General features: G+C 50.9%; 1 pseudogene; it reads right to left on the minus strand.

The window, feature by feature from the left end:
- Positions 1–6081: 6081 nt before the first annotated feature.
- LOC112818383 (melanoma-associated antigen 8-like) lies at positions 6082–7062 on the minus strand (annotated as a pseudogene).
- Positions 7063–7938: the final 876 nt, after the last annotated feature.

Below are 7938 nucleotides of genomic sequence, written 5' to 3' on the forward strand. Positions count from 1 at the left end.
AGAGCTGCCAACTGCCTAAAACTCACACACCAGACTTGAAAAGGTAGTGTCTGGATATTGGGGGAGGCAGAGAGTAAGCTCAGTTTTGCCAAAGGCTGTCAAGAGTAAATTCCTTAAAAGTGATCTGACAGCAGATGTGAAATTGAAAGGTCATTATTTTAAAACTATACATAGGAGCCACAAAAACACAGAATATATATTTTGTAAAAACTTTCTGTAATTGATTTTCTGGTTGAATATTTTCTCCCCTTAAAGTCTTGCCTAAATTTAATATGTGCCTTTAGTTTCCAACTGTGTTTGCTGGAGAGAAGATGGCCTACTATAGCATGTAGGCCACTATCCATGCAACACTTTTTTAAACCTAAACCTAAGGTCTCAAATTACCCCTACTGATGCAACCTAAAAATGCCCAGCCCAAGCTCCCCTCCTGTTAGACCCATGTTTCCTCCTACCCACTGGACAGCCCCACCTGGACAGCTGGCAGAAGCTCACTGCTTACATGGCTCACACTGAGTGCATCCTCCACACCTTTGCTCGTTAACTTACTACCACTTCTTCCTCCCTGATACTCAATCTCAGATGAGAGGAAAAGCTTCTGACAATTGAGAAATCTTGGAATTCAGGGTCATTATAGACTTTACCTGCCATCTCAAAGTTCCTAACTTCCTAAAACCCTTGTATATCACATCTCTCACCATCCTCCCATTCAGGCTGAATTAAGTGCTTTGTCATGTTATTTTGTTTTGTTTACTTGATATTCTTTCTCAGCATATGTTCAATAAATGTTTGCTGGATGAATCAAGTTGCTGGAGGGTGCCATTCCCTGATTCAAAGTGTGGAGCCTGCCCCCTGCCTGGGCCTTCCACCTCCATGGATGAAACCCAGTTCTCCAACTGCTCACGGAACTTCAGAATTCCTATGGGAAACTATTATTGAGGGTGTCACCATGGACGTCTCCTCCCCAGGTCCAAACACCAGCTTGGAGTTAGGGATGATCTCAACAGGATGGTCCATGGTGCTTCCTTCCTAGGAAACATGGCCTATCAGATTTCCCCAGCCCATTTATGCTCCTTGCCCTGCACTGGCGCCCACACTTTCTTATCAGTTGGATATGAAAAAGCCATCTCCACAGGTTTTCCGCCCACCCTGCAGACTGGTGGCAACACAGGCCAGCCGTCCTAGCCACAGGAGAGGACACCCGCCCCTGCCATGCCACGACCTCAGGAGCCCGGAAAGGCAGTCTGAGCCGTGGACACACCATTTGGACAGCTTTCAAGCGTGTCCATGCCCCGCCCTTTATCTGCAGAGCCTGAGGTGATTGGCCCCAGGGCTTTCTCCCTCCAATTTCACCCTCCCTGCAGCTAGCAGCACGCTCCCTTCCACTGCTCCTGGGTATTCCTGGCCTATCTCAGCTGTCCTTCCTCAGTCACCCACCCCTCACTCACATAGCCCCACCATCTATGTGGGGTTGCACTCCACCCAGGGGGAAAGCCCCCTGCCTCCAGGAGGCATCATGGCAGCTCCCAGCCCTGGGACGCCGGCAAGGATGCCCTGGACCACTAGAGTAGTCAAGAGATGTCACTCACCTGAATTCAGGGGCAGGGAGACAAGTGTACTTTTCCTGACAGAGGTAGGGGGACTCTACAGTAGTGGGGTGTCTTGCATGCTGCCGATCCATTCATCCAACAGACCTGCCCTGTCAGACCACCCCGCAACTTCCAGCTGGTGATAATGATTCAGAGGATTCCCCAGCCCATCCACGTTCTTTTTCCTGAACCCCTCCGCCTCTCCACCATCTCTCCTTTTGGCCCCTTTCCCCCTAAGCTGAACTCTAGATTCAGAGCCCTGACTGCCAGCCTGCCTGAGGCTCTCTGGACTTGGTTTTGTACTTGTTTTCTCTCATGGACTCTGGCCATCACTTTCCCCAGGATGCTCTCAGTGCCCCTCACTAGCTGAGGGTGTCCTGGCTGGTCTCCTCCCCTGGCTGCATGTCATTCTGGCCAAATCCCTCTTTCTCAAAGTAGAGGGGGAAATGTCTTGTTGATACTGCAGAATTTTAAATCATTTCCAATTTTTATGAGAATGCAAACTGGTATAGCACTTGTGGAATAAAATTTCAGACACATTTATGAAATGTTAAACAGTTCACACCCTCTCCACTCTAACCCAATGTCTGTGTTAGTATGTATATCTTATTAGAAAACATTCATATCTACCCAAGGATTCATATTCAAAGATGTTGTTTTCATTTTATTAATCATACGATAATGGGAAAACAACTTGTTTCCACCAGGAAAAAATTGTTTATGTGATTAATTAAGGTATATACAAACTTTAACATTCCAGGGAATACTTTCTAAAGTGAGGTAGGTCTATATGTGCTGTTATGGGAAGATCCTGCATCCATTTTATTAAGTGACAAAAGCTAGTGGCAGATCAATATGCACAGTATTATGGGTTAGGTTGAATAAAAACAATATATCTGTAGAGCATATCTATGAAAAAGCCATAGTCACCTTTAGAATAACACACACTAGGGGCGCCTGGGTGGCTCAGCTGGTTAAGCATCCGACTCTTGATTTCGGTTCAAGTCATGATCTCAGTGTCCTGAGACCAAGCTCCAAGTCGGGCTCTGCATGGAGCCTGCTTGAGAGTCTCTCTCTCTCTCTTTCTCTCTTTGCCCCTCCCTCCACTCACACACTCTTTCTCTCTCTCTCAAAGAAAAGAAAATGTTTTAAATTAAAAAAATAAAAATAGGACACACTAGATTGTTAGTCGTGGTGACTTCTGAGGAGGAGGCTGAATTGTGGAGGAACTTTGAAAAGGGGATATTGTGACTCATCTGTATTTTTAGAAGTTTTTTGCAATAGGAAGATATGTACTACTACCATCTTAAGTAAAATTGCTAGATAAGCCTAACAAAAAAAGTGGCTGCATGAAACTAACGGCTAACTGATGCAACAAACTGTGACATTTGAAGGGCTAACACAACAGAAGTGAATCTTTGTGCACACAAATTCTGATACAGTTTGGCAGGGGCCCTCTGCTTTTCCTAGACCCTGGGTCCAGGTTGCTTTCATCTTGTGGCTCCCCTATCTCAACACAGGGTCACCATGTTTGCTGGTGAATCAAGGGAGACAGCATGGAGTGGACATACTGGCTCGCAAACGCCTGGACGTGAGAAACAATGCTTCTGCTCACATCTCCATGGCAAAGGGTCATCACACAGCCCTCCCTAACTACAAGGGGACTGGCAAGGTGGTGTGCCCTGTATCCTGGAAGGAAAGCAAGACACACTATGGATGAACATTAAAGTTTCTCCCATGTATTGTTACACAGTAGGGGCTTAACCAAATGCAACTATTATAATTTGTTATGACTGACTTTATTGGTGGCAGGAGTTTCTTTTTTTAAGATTTTATTTACTTGTCAGTGAAAGAAAGAGAGAAAGAGATTGCACAAGCAGGGGGAGCAGCGGGCAGAGGGAGAAGCAGGCTCCCCATTGAGCAGGGAGCCTGATGTGGGACTCGAGCCCAGGACCCTGGGATCATGACCTGAGCCAAAGGCAGATGCTTAACTGACTGAGCCACCCAGGCATCCCAGGGAGGAGTTTTTGAGGTCAGTTTGCCTTGGAATTCTTTGAAATTTTCAAGCACCTCCTGTGTGACAGTTACTTTCAAGTACAGGATGACATCTAATTTTCAAACGATTCTGTGATCTCAGCAGGGAGGATTCACTTCTTCATTTAGTGACCAGAGGATTACTACAGAGAGTAAGTTTCTATGTTGGGGGAGAGAAGGTGATTCCTAACTGTTCCATGGGGACCAGTGATGAGCTCGTTAGCAGGCCAGGTTCAAGAGTGAGACAGAAGAGCACACAGTGGAATACCAGGGAAAGGCTGCTGTAATTCGGGAAAGTGCCATGTCTGGAAAAATTGCCAGTGCCTGGGCAGTCAGTTCTCAAAGAACTCTGAGGCTCAGGCAGAAGAACTCTAGGTTAATAAAGCCCACAGACAGTACCCAAAACCTGTTTGATTCTCATTGTCACCTTCCTTCCTTAGCAACAGGTTTTTTAGTACCTTAACCACAGCATCCTTCTTTTTGTCACCTGGAAGACACCATGCTGTCCTCAGGAATGATGTAGAACTCGGAAGGTTGGCCACAGGCTGCAGTGGGTGGGAACAGCGTGGACTCTACATGAATTCAGACTCGGGTTCTAGTCTCTGCCCTGTCACTCACTAGCCATGTGATCCTGGGAAAATGACTAAGTCCTAGGAGCCTCAGGTTCTTTCTGAAGTGAGTGAGTTAAGTGAGTGAGTTTGATAAGCCCCGTCTTGCAGGACTGCAGGAATGCATGTGATATATGGAAAGCACCTTGCACAGTGCCTGGCACATATTGGAACTTTGATGAATGGCAGTGATTTCAAATGTTGTTTTGACCCCAGATCCTTCCACTCTCTCCTCTGGGGTACTTTTTTTTTTTCTGTTACTGAGCTCATGTTAGAGAATGTGCAGCTCAGTAGGACATGGAATAGCTAATCAGCCAAAGAGGGTGCTTCAAAAGTAAAACTCAATCCATTTTCTAAATCAGAGGATATACGTGAGATATATGGGAATATGTATGGCATTCAGCTGTGAGGGAATTGTCCCAGCTGGACACAATACACAGCTCCTAGAATGTGAGTCAAAGACCAGCTCCTTCCCTCCCTCCGAGCTGCTCTTCCACCAAACCACTCCTTTCACTGATTTCTACCCCCACCAAAACCTAGACCTTGCTTACTTATAGCTGTCCAAATTACACTCCAGATGATCAAACTAAAATGACTTTTTAATGCAGTGGGTTCTTGCTTTGCATGGTTAGGTCAAGAGTGCAAGTCTAGAGTCTTCTGGGCTCCACTTCAAAGAAATATCACTGTACTTCTCCAGAAATACTTGCAGATGACGGATATAAAACACCTAGTCTGTGCACTGTGTTCAACGGCCTTGGGATGAGAGTGCAGGATACCTTCTTTTCCTGCCCCAGGAGGAGATTCCTCCCTGGTTTGTCCATGATCCAGAAGGAACTTCTCAGAGCAATTATCCATTTCAGACTTTGCTGCCACCTCTAAGGTACCCTGTCTCCAAGTAGGGCCACTGTCACCCCCCAGGTTCAAGGTGATCAGCTGCACAGAAGGAAGCACGGTGACCCGACACCCTGAGCCACCCAGGCCAGGGGCACTTCCACTGCAGTGCTTGCCCCGGGAGCTGCACTCCCTCACGTGTCTTCCACTTCTTCTGCAGGTCTCAGGGCACCTCTCCCCACTTTCCTGCCATGAGTGCAGCTGCTAGACAGTCCCCTAAGGGTGGAACGTGTCCTGCTTCTCCTAATGTCCTCACTGCTCACACACAGGGCCTTCCAGAGAGCAGAGCTCAGCCCATGTCTGGGAATGAAGGAGCCAGTGAGCAGGGCTCCCTCTGTGCTGAGATGTCATTTCTCCTCTTTTCTTGAAGAATTAAGTAAATGAAGGTGCACGCATCTATGTTACTTTTGCAGAATGACAGACGAGAAGGAGTAAGAAGCAAAAATGAATAATCTTTTATTTCTGTATTACCTGACCCCGTCACTTGACTGCTCCATTCTTCCACCTTTCCAACAAATTCCTATGCCAATGCCCCGTGATTTCATTCCAGAACCCAAACAAGGAAGGAAGATCTCCCACCTTATTTCCAGAACATGACAAAACTCTTAAAACTCTTGAACTGGGTAAGTGCAAATTCTGTAGGGTGGATGTCACGCACACATTTACCTGCCGAAGCTGGTTAAAACTTCTACTCCAAGGAACAACATTTGAGAGCTTCCTCAAGAAAACCAAGCTCTGGATGTCAGTCATCGCAGAGAACAAGCCCCAGAGAGGCTGGCTCTTCACCCTGCTTTCTTCACCCAACCCTCCCTGACCCTGCCCTACTTAGAATTCCCGGGGCTCTCTCTTTTCACACACACACAGGGAAGAACCAAAATGTGGCCTCACTTCATGCCCAGAACCCCTCAGTAGAAGCTGCCGATCCCACCAAAGCCTGGAAAGGGCCTGGTGGACCCCGGGGCTCAGGCCCCCTCTTCCTCATCTCTCACAGCCCCTTCAGACAGGGCCAGGGAGGAAGCCGGCTGCCCGCGCCTGACCCGGAGCAAATACTCCAGCATTTGCAACTTGCTGGTTTCGGTGTGGGACCAGGAACCCCACAGGACCTCGTAGCGGGCAGGGTCGCTGCCGGGCACCTGCCGGTACTCCATGTACCCTTCCTACACCCAGACCTTGGTGAGGAGCTCCCTAGGCTCCCCGTAGATGACGTGCTCCTGGCCGGCATACACCCCGATGACACCCAGCGTTTCCCACACCTCCTCGGGGTCACGGTCGCCATGCAGGAGGATCACCCCAAGGAGCACCACCAGGAGGCCGGTCTTGGGCACTCCCTGCTTACCGCTCAGCATCCCATCATAGGTGAGGCCCAGGACAGGGACCAGGATGTAGGAGTGGTGGCTGGGGTCCACTTCCTTCCCATCCACGCCAAAGAGCTGCCACATACACTCGGAGGCTTGGCCCAAGATCACAGGGAAGGCATCCAGGGCATCCTAGCCAACGATCTCCAGCATCTCTGCCTGGCTGGTCGGCTCCTTGGTGTGATACTTGAGGAGCAGGAACTCCACCAGGTCGGCCAGCTTCCACTGGAGTAGGTTTTGGAGCCCCAGCTGGGCTTCTTCGGGCTCCTCGCAGGGCCTGGACCCCTCCTCATCAGAGCTGCTGGAGCCCTGGTCAGGCTGGCTGCAGGCAGTGGTTGCCCGGGCAGTGGGGGAGGGGGAGAGACTCAGAGAGCTCTGGGGACAACTCTGGAACCCAGCAGCAGACCCCTCTTCTGAGGGGACCAGAAACAGGGCAGAGCAGGAGCCAGATGGGGCGGCGGACTGGGAGGAGGCCAAGGCGGAGAAGGAGGAGGGGGTGCGGGGGACCCGACACCATGACAGCACAGCTGTGCCTCCACCACGCCCTTCCTCCAGTTTCCAGAACTCACCCCTCTGACCCAGGGGCATGGCGTTTGTGTCGGGCTGAACCTGAAGAAATAGGTGGGACAGCTCCTCAGGGTGCAGCCCAGGCAGCAGAGGCCTGAAGTCCTGGAGCTGACAGTGCGCTGCGTCGGACTTGGGTGCTGAGGGGTCCCCTCTGGGTGGGATGGGCGAGCCCCTGGCTCCACGCTCAGAGCAAGTACCTCACCTTGACCACTGGCACTCACCTGCACCTCCCCTGCTCTGGGACCTTAGAGGCTCCTGCCTCAGACGTAGGCCTCGACTCTGAATTCTGGAAGCCCCTGGAGGAGAAAAGGAGGAGTCACTTCAGGGTGCAGACACAGAGCACGGCCCCCGGCCCCCAGTGGGGCAGGAGGGCTGGGGCGGACTCTGTGAGGTCCGCATCCGTCCAAGCTGGGCGGTCCCCTCCTTGGCCCCTCAGGGGACTGCTATTTCCCCTGGCAGGGCCTGGGGCGCACCCCCGCAGCCTGAGGCCACAGGGTCACAGCAAGACCACGCAGTCCTGAGACCCCACAGAAGGTAAGCGAGGGGGCCCACCTCTGCCCACGCCTGCCAGAGGTCTAAGGGCTCGTCTCGTGATCCCAGGGACGGCCAAGCTCGGGTGCCATCTGTGCTGGGATGGGCGCACCTCTCTGTCTATACCTTGACCCCACGGAAGGCCTGGGAAAACTCCTGGTGTTGACCGGAGGCCACCCTCCTGGTGCCGAGGCCTCATCTCTGGGAGACGTCAGAAGGAAAAGTCAGGAGAAATAACTTGGCCCACCGATCGCCTGTCTCCCCATGGCTGGCAGCAGCGGCAGGGTAGGCCTGGGCCCTAAGGATCCTGCTGTGGGAGGCATCCCCTCATTTCTCATCTGCCCCCCACCATCAGGGCCAGACCCA

This window comes from Callorhinus ursinus, unplaced genomic scaffold (assembly GCF_003265705.2).
Source record: "Callorhinus ursinus isolate GAN/ISIS: 27379988/994484 unplaced genomic scaffold, GSC_fseal_2.0 scaffold342, whole genome shotgun sequence".
NCBI classification, from domain to species: Eukaryota; Metazoa; Chordata; class Mammalia; order Carnivora; family Otariidae; genus Callorhinus; species Callorhinus ursinus.